Genomic DNA, 15949 nt, shown 5'->3' with positions numbered 1-15949 from the left:
ATATTACATGCGTGTAGTGGAATATTATCTAGGATTTCATCAAGGGGTTTTATCGGTGGTATTTACGATAAATCCATCGTATCATCTTCCTTTTCATAAATACGCCTCTGCTCTGCATTCGTGTATGATGGGTACACCTATATTGTTATAATACCTAATATAGACTTTAATAATACTATGCCGCTGTACGTGTCATGTCGGATACATTGCTGACAGTCCAGAATTTAGGGGATTTTTAGGGAATCAGTCAAATAGTTTTAAAGAGGCTGTAAATGTTAACTTACGATAAATTTTATATTTTTACCTAATACAAAATAAGATAATATGGCTACATGCCTCTACGTGTGTATTTTGTGTATTTTTATGTATTTATTCTGTTCAAAGAAATCAAATAAGTAACATCGTAAATGATGCATAAACTATACAGAATTTATTTTAAGAGGAGCTGTTCAATTATGTAGCATTAAAAGGGTGGCAAACGTCCGAAATGTACAGAGCGGAGTGAATGAATGGTGTACGGTAAAAGGTCTTATAAAGACACGGTCAGAGAGCGCACATAATAATAAATTATTATTATGATAATAATACGTAGTATTTTCGGACAAACGGTCAGACTTTTCTAGGTACTTATACCGAATAACTCCGAACTAGGCAGCTGCGAAGTCTGGCCGCGAAATGCTTCTGTACTGACAATAACCAGCTCATTGTTGTATTAAACACCGCGTATACGACAAAAAAACAGCGCATAAATAATATTTTATTAATAACGGTGATGTTGGTGATGAAATAATTTCAATAATATTGCAATAATAATGATAGTCTCTGTCTCTCTGCTCGTGTATATTAATTTCTTAACAACGTTGGTATATAGCGACAGGATCATAATATAATTATAACCACAAAAGTATTATATGTTATTTCGACGAGACTGCCGATATTAAATCCATGAACGATAGATGAACAAACAAAATCCAAATGAGCCAAATGTGACCGTCAAAATATAAAAAAAAATTCTTGTAAAACGATATGAATTTATAATAATTTATCATTACTGTTATTATTATTATTATTATTATTATATTATTATGCATTTTCCGTCAACCCTTTTTGCATCGTCTCGACTAGTCCACCGGTTGAAACGCTAGCGCTCAACTCACGCACGCGCGCTGTATTTATTGCATTTTATTATAATGTTATAGCCGTTCCGTTTTCTCTCTCCACTCGGCGGCACTCGCGCCACCACACTCGGCCGCCGACGACGACGACGACGACGACGACGTTCGACGTTCATTTGGCTCGCGTGTGCCGTACCGGTCCCGGTACGGCGGCAATCGTCGTTCTCCGCGTCACACTCTTGGCCGCTGCGGTTCCCGATCACTGTGTCTGCAGCAGGACTCTCCAGGACTCTCCAGGATTTCGTCCGTCGTAAGTATCTTGCGCTTTCGATATCGTTTTAGTTATTATAAAATAATATTATCGCCGTCGTCCCCGAACTCACACGGTTCTCTTTTACACGTATAAACGCGCGCGTTTCACACATGAGTTCGAACTACGTGTCATATAATTGTATATTTTATAGTATCGGCGTTTATTACGCACTCGAAAAAAAATTCACATTAATTTTATACTCCGTGGTAGTATGACGTCGAATTTCGGACTCGGGAGCGAAACACTCCTCGCCCCTCCTCTTCCTTCTCCTTTTATGTGGGCACATTTCGCATTGATCAAGAGTTCTATTTGGTGCCATCGTTACATAGCAAAAATTGTGAAACGTTAAAAAGTTAATATTTCGACAACAATTAAATATATTAATAAATTGTACATATTATTTTTTTTTTATCATCAATTATTATATTACGAACCATTAGTATACTTCTTTGGCGATAACGGTTTATATATATATATATATACATAATACAAATATTATACAATTTCCCGGGTGTCTATCTTTAACTGTTAAAGATCATTGGTGATACGATTTAGATAAGTCTGACCGTGGACTATAATAAGGAAAAAAAATCATAATAGCGAAGTACTACTATACTTAGTTTATTATTAAAAAAAAAAATTATCGTGTATCTAATTATTTGACGGTTAGTTTATTTTCGCGCTCTAATGATGTCATTGTACCTATATCGGATTATATATAATGATACATTATATAACTGTTGAACAGTAAATATTATTTTTTTTCGTTAACGACCATTTCCTGTCCATCATTATAATATAACAATGTTATGTCGTACGAGTCTACCTACAACGGGTACAACTGGTACAAGCTCGCACGATTTTAAGATAATATTCAAAACTAAGAGATAAAATAATCGTCCAGAGTTGGTCATCACTCGCCGAGTATAACGCTCACCATGGTATAATGCAGTCAATTCAAACGTTTATTCAATTATTTCAAACTACATTAGTAAGAGCATACATGGACGGTATGAGTATACGACCATATTACAATATTGTTATTGCCATGCAAGATCATTGATCCAATCAACCTAGTGACCTTATACACATTATATTATATTGTAGTATGTTGAACGTTCCAATAACGATACACATCGCTTTGTATAAATTAATCCGCGCGCGTTTAATTTTGTTCGCCTATTATGGCATTTTGTTTTCTAATGCGTCCGGCCACGAAATTAATTTATCTTGGCAACGACGGTTAGACCGTTCGGTCGTTAACGGTGTCGATAATAATTATCATTCGTCGCAGCTGCGCCCTTTCCCGAATTAATTTCTATACCACGTCGAAAATCGAGTTGTATTGTACCTATGCTGCAGTGTATTATATACAATATTATATCCCCTAACACCCTGCTCGCGTCTTCCCGTTCCAGCTACAGCGTCTCTCCCTCCCGAAACAATCTTTAAACTGGAAAAAAAAACATAAACGAATTTCTAAAGTTTTTATGAAACTTACCCGAAGCGCATGGAAGTTTGATATCTGCAAATATAAGGATAAACGACTCCCGTTTAAAATCCCATCATCCATATTTGATTGCGGTTTAGAGTTAGTGGTATACTTTTAGGGTAGAAAAACGTAGACATTTTTATAACACAATATTTTATCATTAAATCATGTTGTTTTATAGATATATTTCCCGCGTTCAAATGGCTATACAGGTTAAGCGAGACTTCATAGAAGTCAGTTATTATTGAATAAGTAAATTTGTTCACAAAAAAAACTATCAAGGTTTTCTCTATAAAAATCGATTACTTACAAATTTACAAAAACTAAAATTAAATTATATTTCTTATAATACGAACCGAGTATAATTTATCTATACCTATTGATTTTTAAAAGCAATTTCAATAATTGTATTGGTATGTATACTAAGATAACAAATTTTTCTACTGCAGAGGTCGTCGCGCTTATTATTACATACTAATCGGTTCCGAATAAGTAATAATATTATAATTTATAAGTATCAAATTATTACATTTTAAATATAGTTTAAATATTATTTTATGCTTGATGTCATTGATCTTATAAAATAAAACAATAGAAGGAACATAGCTTATGAACCGAAGCTCCGTTTTAAAACATAGTGTTCAATTACGTGCCATATTTTGAAAAATATTATTATGATTTTAATATAAAAAACTCAAAACCTATCTCAAAGAGTTACACGATATAAATTTCATTTCTACATTTTACGTTAACAATTTTTTACTTATTAGTTATTACTATTTATTTAGCTTATTCTTTTTTGTTATTTAAATAAATATTTATCATGATATAATATTTTTATTTATCAATCAATATAATATCTATGCTTTGTTTAAACTTCCGTAAAGTATTATTTTGTAATTATTTTGATTATTAACCGAATTTTGAGCTAAAATCAACTACAAAACAATACCATAGTTTTAATTACTGAATACTAATTATATGTCAAACATATTTATTGAAATAACAATCGCCATATTAATTGGTAGGTTACAGTTAATAATTAAAAAAATACTTCGGTCGCATAATAATTAAAGTCGTATAGGTAATAACGTTACCGGCATTTGTGACAACATATTTTGTTAAACAATGTTCGTGTTACATTAAATCACATTATTGAAAGTGTTTTTTGTCACGATAAAATATGTCGGAAAACTTAAAAACAAAAATATTTTAAGCCTTTATTGTGAACTTAGACTACAGGATAATGACCTAGTGTCAAGTATAATATATGGTTTAAAATGGGATCCTTTATCGAGTTTTTATTCTTTCTTTTTCTTTTTTTCTTTGATAGAAAGAGAAGAGACAATATTGGAATGGCTTTTGTAATTTTTTCTGGGTTACAGTGACAGGTAGTCTCGCAAAGTAATTAAAACGTTTGCTCATTTTACAAGTCTGACAAAAAGCTACAAACAAATAAAGGGCAGAGGAAATTGAATAGTTTCACTTGTGTTTGACAATAATTAATGACAATACCATTTTGTAATTTTTCTGTTATTATTATTACTATTATTATTATTGCTACATTATAAATTTCCAAATCGTTCGCAAATATTATAATATATTACTGACCATCAATATATTTTATCATCTGTCTGCATACACATACACATAATTATAATATATGTAGGTACAAGTATATATTATTTACGATCTACCAACATATTATTTCGATTCACTTGGACTTGCGACACACAAAAAACATAATACAATGCATTTTACAGATGTTACCCTGCAGGAGGGTCGTGTTGCACACGCCCGTCTGCACCTGGAAAACTGTAGTCTTAAATATTATTTTTATTTGTGCGTGCACATGAATGCAACTGCATGGGTACCGAATTTCGCAACCCCGTTAAATCGCTGCACACGTTACTGTAAAAAAAAGATTTACTCAGTTGATTTTTTATCTCTTTTTAGAAGCGGTTAATTAAAATCGTATTTTTACCTTTTTTTTTTTATTGCTGCGCTATGCTGACGAATACAACCGGCATTCTTGTATAATCCCTTCGGTCAAGTCACCAACTCGTGTTTAATTCTATTCTAAACAATTCGTTTGATGTGTTTAACTTTTTCATAAAAGCTGGTTGACCGTTTTTATCTCGTAACTTTTTTTTCTGAAAGTTTGTGGAACTGTAAATTATATACGGCAAACTGCATTATATTCCTGCGGTGAATTCTGAATAGTTATACAATATGTATATACATGTTCGGGTGGCTTTTTTCTCCGATTAATACGCACACTGCCATCCTTCCAGAATTGCTCTAAAGTTAATTAAAATTTTATTCTGAAACCGGGTTTATACGTTATACTAAACAACAATGAACCTGACTACATGCATAATGTATTTTTGCTGTGCCTCAGTAGTATCGAATTTATCCCTCTTGCCGGAAAAGCTTTTAATATTGAATTTTTATCATCACGAACAGAGCCGGCACGAGCTATTTTGCCGCCCTGGGCTAAATTATAAATGCCGCCCTATTAAAACTAAATAAATAAAAAAATTAAATAATCATATGATACAAATTATGCAATAATATTGGTTTATCTAAAAACATTTATTTTCATAGACATAATATTTTCGTCATAAACATAAAATTAAAGTATAAAATAGTCTTTACATAACACATGGATATAAATATACTAATAATATTAATACAATTATAAAATTGCGAAAGTTTTAGCTAAAATGCCGCTCGTCCAGGCCGTCCCTGCCTTCTGCCGGCCCTGGTCACGAAAACGCCCAATGGACGCGAATTATTATCATTATTACTATTATTTCCGGCTTGATTCACTGCTATACAATAATTTATCAAATGACTACGAAACACATACTGTTGCGCGGTGCATACATAAGACACGCAGCCAGCTGCAGCCATCCCTATAACATAGTATATACGTGTATAAATATTTTGCAATGTGCGGGTCGAAGGTAACCGTTATACTTGACCGTCATTTTTTGTCATCAAACGTTTGATTTATGGTCGTGCTTGTCACGTATTAATAATGTATTAAACATAAAGCTACCAACAAAAATGAAAATGTCCACCTCAACTGCTGCTAGCAATGTTGAAATGCGTTCAAAATTAAATGTCACGGTGGCGAACGCATATATCAAATTACCACTGTCACTGTGTCATACTAAAGCTGATCTTCAAATTAAATACCATTCGAAATCCCGACGGTTAATATAGAAATAAAAAAATAAAAAAACGTTTATAGCATAATATGTCGGTGTATTACAGTTGAACTTATCGAACAAAAGATAGGCCAAAGTCATATTACCGTACAATAGAACATAAATCCTTATTGTATTGTATTTCACTAATTATTTTTGACATTTACATTTCGTCGTCTTCGTTTCCAATAATCATAAATTCTAGTGTTTATAATGATAACTGGAAGTAAATATTAGGCACTTAGTTACCTATTTGATAATTAACATGATTTATAATTTTTGTTTGGTCTACAATTATAAGTCTTATTATCAGCTCGAGTCATATATGGATATAAGTTTACTGTTGAACGGTACACGATTAGTTTGCTATGACGTAGATTGTTTTAAAAAAAAATATTATTCTAATGATGCCTAATTTTTTAGTGGCACTGCATAAGATTAAAACGACTTATCAAATCGTATATCAAATAAATTAATTATGGGTATATAACACCATAATGGAGACGGAATTTAAATTAATCAGTATTGGTGTGATAAATGGTTTTTGACTTTTCGTACAAAACACTGTTTAACTATATTGTTATCGATTCACTATTTACGAGGATGTATAGCACGTATTTAAGACACGTGTGCAGGCAACATAGAAAAATGTTTACCATAAAATGTTGTTATTTTCTTGTGATATGTGTCGGCTGTTTGTTTGTCAGCGACTGGCTTTTAGCTGTACAGCTAAAGAATTTTGTGGATATTTATTCTCAAAACTATTTTCGGCGTTTCGAAACCATTATGTTTCACTTATTTTTCTTACATATTACCCTATCGTACTTTTCTATTCCCCTGTCGTTGATCACACGTCATCAGTATAAAACCGAATATAATCCTATTGTGTTTCACAAACAAAAGTTACCCGGAATAGTTAAAAGACCTAAACAGAAGAATAGTAATAATAATAAGAAGAGAAATACGATAAATATATATCAAAGGGGATAAAAGCGGACGCATGATACGTGACCGACGCCAGTCGTCCCTAATCTTCTACCCAGCCGTTCTATCGTTCCTCGTGAAAATGTCTTTACAAAGTCTTACGATCAAAACGCACGTGGTAGGTATTCTTGTTGTGCTTGTGTCGTTTAATGCCCGTGTAAACAATACCTATGATAATATAATACATAATATATATGGTCCCACCCTCGAGGAATGCCTTTGTTATGATAATTTTTTCGTCTATACGCGCGTGCACCGTACATACGTACGTATGCGTAGTCGTGGATTTTCAATCGTTTTACGTTATTATTTTTACAAAAATTTAGCACGCGCCCAACATATTGTAATAGTTGTATTGTAACGTGTGCAATTGTGTAAATGCATTATTATGACGTAAATGAAATGTATAGCCGTATAGGTGATTTACCAAACATTTTCAGTCCCCTTTTTCTTCAATCATTCAGTAACCTATTCAAAATCTGATTTTTGTCATTTTTAAATACCTATATATACTTAAAAACCGTATTTTAAAAGAAGTATCGTATAGAGATACAAACATATTCTATTTTTCAAATACAAAACCAAACTTTTTCTACTATAAATTACAAAATACTCGTGTTTGGCGTGTTCAAAGTTTTAGTAATTAACTAAATCAACAAATAAACACTACCTAGATCCAATTATAAATCTATTTTTTATTTTTTTTTGTAAACCTATTTTTAGGACATATCAGCATAAATAGTTGAATAATAAAAAAAAACTTTCTATACGAATTTTTGATTTTGATACGTCATAATGTTCACAAAAATTATCCAGTAAATAATTTAGGTAGGTACAGTAAAAATGAAGGCCCTTGTTTGAAAAAATAAATATTTATTGTCAATCGAACGAACCCGTCGGTCGCCACGGCATGAAACCTTTCGAAAGCAACGCGGTAAGAAAAAATAACAATTAAAATGACGACCGAAATAATCATAATTATAATATAATGACCCCGCGCATTATAGTGTTTTTGTGCTGACACAAAGAATGAATCGGATCGGAAGAAGAGTGGAGGAGAGCGAATTCGGCACGGATTTTATTTCAGTGAAAAATTTGCGTTAAACATCTATAGGTACACACGCAGGGAAAGAAAGCGTCGTTTGCTAATCGTTCATTATGTAGTATTGTTTTTCGTTCGTCGCGTTCCTGCACAATACGGTGAGGTATACGTGCGCGTATTTCACACTAATATTTCGCGTTCGATCTAAAGTCCCGTTTTACGATCGAACATCTTTAAAACCGTAAGTTATATTATTATTTCAAAAACACATAGGTACACGCGCATTTTCGGCGTGCCCGTTATACAAACAAATGATCGTATTGTATAGATACGTACGATACCGTCGATCGTCTCGTTAATAATTATTCCCAACACTATTATTATTATTGTTATTATTATAATTATTGTCTTTGGTCGCCGGAATTCGTCGACGTATTTTAAAGAGGGAATCTGTTTTCTTTATCTCTTTTTTTTTTTTTTTACCGACCAGGTGTTGGAGGGTTTACTATATGCGTGTACACTGCTTTTATAAACACAAAATGGGACACCCCCTCCGTGCACAGCTGCGCCCGTTTTTAAACGGAGAATCAGCCGGCCCGCAAAAATGTGTGTGAGAAACGGTGCAGCGACTCGGTCGTATGCTTGAAATAATGTGTCTGTGATTTAGACAAAAAAAATTAAAAAATATGTGTCTGTACATTTTGTTCATCATATTATTATATACAATATACATATGTGTGTGTGTGTGTGTGTGTGTGTGTGTGTGTGCAAGTAGGATATAAGAGAGATTTTTTTATGTATATAAATTGTGTATTATCTCTAATATAGTGGGTATAAATACACACATTTAAAACAATTAACTGATTTTTAACTTGAATATTTTTTACAAGACTGGTCAAGTTAATTTTTATACACTTATGAACTATTAAATTTTTAATTTTTTCTTATCATAAGATATTTAATTAATTTAGATTAAATTTAAAAACAGTAATATTATCTCATATATATTTAACGCTTTTTATATTTTCTTAATTTTTTTTCAAGTCTTTCATTTCTTTTAACTAGATATTATTGTTTATTAAGTTAATCGATAATTAATTAATCATATGCTGTAGATTGTAAATAGACATTCAAAATAAATTGATTGAAAAAATTAGTAATAACTAGAAAAATTATTATCGAAATTAATATTTCTCACAGCATTCTTAGTTTTATTTGCCTATTAATAAGTATCTCGTCATTAAGTAATAACATTATTTTAACCATGTTATGAATTTCAAATAGTCCGACATCGAAACAAATATTATGACGTAAATCGCGTGATATACCTACGACAAACACGTTTATGGAAATATAAAATACGTATATTTCGTGTCTTGTGCTTACAGCACGAAAGTGGATAATGGATTATTTACTTATGATTGCTTCACAACATAACCACTAGCAAATTGTTTTAATTACGTTTGAAGATTATCGTTTTAATCTGATATATTTTTTTATGTGGTACAATTTTCAAATAACTTGATTGGAAATTACGTTAATACAATCAATATTTTCATTTCATTTATTATTAAAATACGATGCACGTTATAACCGTGCAATTTTCTAATTTTGTATAAAATTGCAATTCACAATATAGGGTAAATAATTTTCCAAACTTTCTATGTCGACCGATAATTGAATTTTTAAGCGAAAAAATTCGCACAACGGCGTCAATATACAACCCTTTCTCTATATATATTTTTGGTTGGAGGTGGGTAGTTTCGATGGAGGGACAAGGCCAACCAGGAACTCGAATAGTTATTCGTTTCGAAATCGAGCGAGAGAGATTTAGGGCGACGATGAAAACGGTGTTGTTTCCGTTATAGCTAGTTTGCTACGGGTGTTTATTTTTTAATTATTTCTGCCCTTTTGTTTAATTATTACGTTCAGGGGAAAAAAGAAAATTGAATTCGATCATGCGTGAGCCGTACAAAAAAAAAAAAGAAACCACTTTAAAATTCCCAATGTATAAACATCACTTCTGATTGAATATCGCTGAAATGAAAAAACATTTATTGTTTCAATCGAAAACTGTACGATTTGAATAATAATAATAATAATAATAGCTATTACAATACCTTATTGAAAAAAAAAACAGACTTATTTGAACGACGCTGTAATAATATTATGTTTGGTAATAATAATAATAATAATAATAATAATGAATACAATACATGAATAGATATAATTTACATTTATTATATATTATAGTAATTGAAAGTAATTGAAGGAATAAAAAATGAGTTTAATAAAATTGTGGACTGCGGTACGTCGGATGTAGCTAACTATAATAATATGTTCTATGATAAAAAATTCGATAAAATAGATGTTTTCATATGTTTTATTGCAAAATAATGTACATAGTACAAGCGCCATCGTGAGTGGTAAATCGTTCGCTGTCTTAGTCGTCATTGGCATTTAGTATATCCCAAAATTCTTAGAATTATATTAATGAAAAATCAATATGTTTAAATGTGAACTTTTTACAACATTAAAAATTTATCAAGTTATATTAACATAAGTTTTTAACATTTGAGATATTGTACATATTTGTTGCCAAAAATAATGTTTTATTACTAAAATAAAAGTTAATAAGTATATTGTAATAAAATTATGTTAAACACAAAAAATCAAACTGGAATATTCGGTTTTCAAAATTTCTAAAAATTTAACTGCACAAAAATTATGTTTTTCTGAATTTTAAAAATGTACCATTAAAGCAAAACTGTTTGTTATAAGTTATACTATTGGAAAACCCGCATATAAATATGTAAATTTATTTTCAAAGGAGATACGTGGGGCGATACGAGACTTTTGTTGGCACAAACTGCATATTATAGTGCGGGGCCAACCGTATTGAATATTGTAAACGAATTTGAAGCAATCAAAATGATTGTAATATATATATGTCCGACAGATGTTGTCATCGACTCAATACGGGGTGAAACGTTGAATGCGCTTAATAATAAATAATTCTGAACAGTAGGTATACAACAATACCAGCACGGTAGTCTAAGTACTATATTATTGAAAGTATATGGTTAAGTTATGGTAGCATTATTAAACTATAGTAGTGTGGTGTAATATACATAATATATTAATATATTATTGTATTAGTCAGTAGCGTGTTTACAGGGTAGGCCGACTAGGCCCGGGCCTACCCATTTTTTATTTGACTGTTTAATTTTTTTTTTTTTTTTTGTCACAAGTAAAAATGTTATTATTAATATTTATTATTGAATATTATTATTATTATATCGCTGACACTACAGTAACAAAAAACAATATAAAAAGGTGCTGTGGGTCGTTACACATCTATGGCGGCAATACTATCATTATTAACTAATAGGGATTGGAAGGTTTGTCCATTGTCTAAATGTCGTCTTGCAAAGAAGTACAAATTACAATGTCACTGTCACTGATAATGTTTTAAAAATAAACATTTTGTTGTATTCTTGTCAAATTAAGACTGAAGTTATATTTCTTGGTATTTAATTAATATTGTTAAAAATTGTTTACTTTTTTAATATTCTTGAAATAAAAATTAAGCCATGTTAAGGATAACAACCAAAATTAGAAATTCAAAAATTCATTACTTATATCCCATATGATAGGACAAATCTTTCCTAATAGTTATAAACATACTACAGAACAAAACTGGTATAGCCAATTATTATGTGCTGGACACGCCACTGGTATTAGTTTAAAATACCGTATAATATCGACAGTCTGCAGTTTTGGTTATAATAACCCGCAAACGTGACGGCATTTGTGTTCGATTTTACTGTTTTTAGGCGTATAATTCAATAAAAACGGATTGTAAAACCAAATTTATTGTACAGTGCAGCGTATATTATTGATACATTGTAATATCGTTTGCGACCCGACTGTGACCGCACCGCGTTCAAACGGTCAAATTTTTTTCCAGTCTTTCGTTATTACACACACGGACTGTTGTCAAAACAATTACTTCCGTCAGTTTATTTATTACGTTTATAAATAATGCATATAATATATTTTATGACCATAGCGTGTGGATGAAAAAAAAATCGTTTTCATGTAGGTACTCGTTTGTATAGGTAAGCACGTGTAAACATCGCTGTCAAATCAACAATAACATTTTAATGAGAATCGAAACAAATGTTTACGAAAATTAAGAAAATCGTGTTTTACGTGTAGATTTTTCAAAAGTTAATCGAATAAAAACGTCATTGAAATAATAATAATACATCATGTTTGGAAAAATATAATTGAACGACGTGGGAGCGTCGACCACGCAAAGACAAAACAGTGGTGTAGCATTCATTATAATTTATAATATATAGTAGTAGTTTTGAAACACATGGTGTCGGATAATTAAATATTTGTGTGTGTGCGTGAGTAAGTTAGATTAGACGACAACAGCGAAAAGCGGTTTACGGTGATGATTATTATTATTATTGAACGCGAGCATGTCAATTGACATACATTGCATCCGAATATTTCGAAGCGACGCCACTACGATACTGATGATTATGCTTGACTGCCTGAGACACGTATAAATTGTAATTTGTAAATTATTAGTGAAACATTTCGACAGATTTATATTTATTAAATTTCTGTTATCGTGTACACGACTACCGCATATAATCAACGCGAATTTGACGTTCAGTCGTAAAGGCGTTACGACGACGTTAGGGGTGCGCGGCAGATTTATTTCGTCTTCGAAAATCATTTTGCAATGTTTTATCGACTATTATTTTTAACTGCGTCCATCGGCACAGTAAAACGTACGTTCCACGCCACATTAAAACTTACTTTTATTCTTTATTTTCAGTGTAGAAACGAAGATATCAAAGCAGAGTTCGCGGGGAGTAAGCCTTTCGTCTGGCCTGTCGTCCGTACACCATAGCGACTGCAGTAGACGGCCAATATCATACATTTATACTGCAGTGTATACCGCCGCGCACGTTTATCTAATAAAATATCACGTCAGCGAGGATGCTGGATGGACCGCGACAACGTGACCGCACAAAACACGACATTCGCACATACACCTCGAGGTATACAATATTATAATTTACTATACAATACGTCCGTTCAGTATATTGTTGTAATATATGCGCGTACACCGCTAACTATCGCGTTCTCTCCATCGTCCAGTCAACTCGCACTGTGTCTGTGCTATAAATATGTATTTCATAAATCATACGTACATATATATGCGTTTGTGTGTAATGTGTACCAAAAGCACCAGTGGTCACGTATATTGTATATAACGTTGTTGTTGTTCCATTACACAATTATTAATACAGATATGTAGAGAGAGAGAGAGAGAGAGAGAGTGTGTGTGTGTGTGTGTGTGAGAGAGAGAGAGAGATATAGATACATCAGCTGTACGACTGTAGGTACATGATATTATGTATATAAGTCAATTGTATAATATGTGTGCCTACTGCAATTGTGTACAGCCGTTTCGCGTGCGCGACTTCCCAGAGTATTGAATATAATATGCGCGCACAACACAGTAGGTATAACTCACACTCTGCACACGCATTGGTACTTATTAAAACAACGTCCGTCTCGTATGCGCGTGTATGTGTGTGCATTACCGTATACGATTTAATGATATGCGAGCGTATATCTACATAATATTACTGTAGAACATATAGGTATATATATAACACCTATACTCTCATATACCGGGGTTATGTTATAGTGCAGCGCACAGTATATATTAATACATAATATGTTAATCGCATTACATTACATTAAACTGTCGCGCTCGCATTCACCTCGTTCCGCGTTTTACGGTTTCGTTTGCGAGCTTTTTGTTTCAATTATTTTACATACACGTTACCTATACATGTAAACACGCAGTGTATTTGCAGGACTCTGCAACTATCCCTTGGGTACGAGATTCGGTCGCAGTCCCGCTGAACGTTATTTATAACCGTTGACGTGTGCCGCGCGCGTACCTATAATATGTATTATTATAATACGCCATTTTATACCGTAAACACATACATTGTATTCAGCCCCGTCGCACATGCGACTATTTAAATACACAATACAATTTACAATAAACCGTGTAAACGACTATTGCAGTGACGCTGTTTAACGCTGGTGCGACGAGAAACGGAGAAAAATGACTCGATCGACGACGATCGTATACAATATGGCCTCCGTTCCTCGGACGTGGGATAGACGCGCGTAAACGTCACGATTCATTTTTCCCGTCGTTAAATAACGTGATCTATTGATTATATATACTTTTCTCGTTTTAAATCGAACGCGGAGTAGGTGTATAATATGCATTATTTCCGAGGGTGGATATAATATTACGTGCATACCTATATAGCAGCGAGTGATAAATGTCACCATAGGACGAGACACATACGATGTATCGTTGTACGCGCTCGCAGGTACACTGCAGACATATATTAAACTAGGTATTATTAATTATTCGTAATTTGTATTTTACGAGCGAAAAGTCTCAAAATTTCGTACGTTTCTTTTGTCACGCGCGGGTGAGTCCGAAACACGGGCTGTACGTGCGATAACTATTTGTGCGGCGAGTATCGATGACCTATGCGGTTTTAAAATATAAGGCGTTAAGTTTCCGGTTGATTTATCGCCATCGAGAATGTGATCTCTGCAAAAATTACAAACGTATGACGCTCAATATGGCGCATTAGACATTTGGTGCTGACTGTGCGGGGCGTGAGTGTATTACAATATATTAACGCAGCTGAAGAGGGCGATCTCAGGGGCTGCGAACGGGGGCGCTTGCACTACCATTCCGATACAGTGGTAACAAATCGTACTAGACCGAAGCCGCTCAAAAATTCAAATTTAAAACGAGGCATGTGTACATCGTGTACCTGATAATTTTACGCGAATACAATACTTCATCACTTGGCACGCGTAAATTTGGTCTTTATGGGAGTGGAATGATGATTTTGACATTGTGTTGAATTCTTACCGCCGCACCTAATTCGGTCACAAAAACACGACACAAACACAATATACCTACTATACTTTATGTACCTACATTGCGCACAATATTACTAATTTATCGTGTTATTAAAACATCGTTTGTTTTGTGTTTCAGACGTGCGTGAAACGTGAAAATATCGTTTCGCATACCGGTCCTTATCATTCTTCGCCTTGTGTGCAATTTAAACAACTGGACGGAGAACTGATAAGGGCTGGTATGTCGATACTGCGCCGTGTATACTTGCCCGACGACAACGACGACAGAATTACTAACGCCATAATATTTTGTACAATATTTTTTTTAATTTTGTTGTAAAGTCTTAAATCTGATACGTGCGTCCCCCTTGGACTTGCCTTTTTAAATTATTCTAATACAAAAATATACTTTACCGTATTGGCATTTGGATTTGCATACAAATTTCAAGAAAATAAAAATTTATACTTGATTTCCGTTTTAAATACAAATCATAATTTGTATATTAGTATTGAAAAATACTCAATCAAATATATTTTATTTTCTTGTAATACGTATTATGCCTACGCATTTATTTAGTACCATTATAAAATTGTTACATTTTCGTTTTTCAGATAATTTATTTCTCCAGAAATATTAAAAAAAAAAAAAAAATGAGCTACTCTTTAAATTTTAATCTCAATATTGAACAATATTTTTTAATTATTATTTATTTATAAATACTACCTACCTAATTATTAAAAAGACGAATTGAACATTCTGATATCATAACAATTCAATTATGTTAAACTCTA

At 32.6% G+C, this 15949-nt stretch overlaps 1 long non-coding RNA gene across 1 annotated transcript; it reads left to right on the top strand.

Annotated features, from left to right (window-relative positions):
• Window positions 1-1205: 1205 nt before the first annotated feature.
• LOC112591978 lies at window positions 1206-15587 on the top strand. Its single transcript, XR_003114538.1, has 3 exons — window positions 1206-1425; window positions 13020-13245; window positions 15297-15587. It is a non-coding gene; the product is annotated as an uncharacterized LOC112591978 (long non-coding RNA).
• The last annotated feature ends 362 nt before the right edge of the window (window positions 15588-15949 follow it).

This window comes from Melanaphis sacchari, unplaced genomic scaffold (genome assembly GCF_002803265.2).
Source record: "Melanaphis sacchari strain LSU unplaced genomic scaffold, SCAv2.0 Contig14_pilon_pilon, whole genome shotgun sequence".
Taxonomy (NCBI): domain Eukaryota; kingdom Metazoa; phylum Arthropoda; class Insecta; order Hemiptera; family Aphididae; genus Melanaphis; species Melanaphis sacchari.
This window is presented reverse-complemented; position numbering and strand designations above follow the sequence as displayed.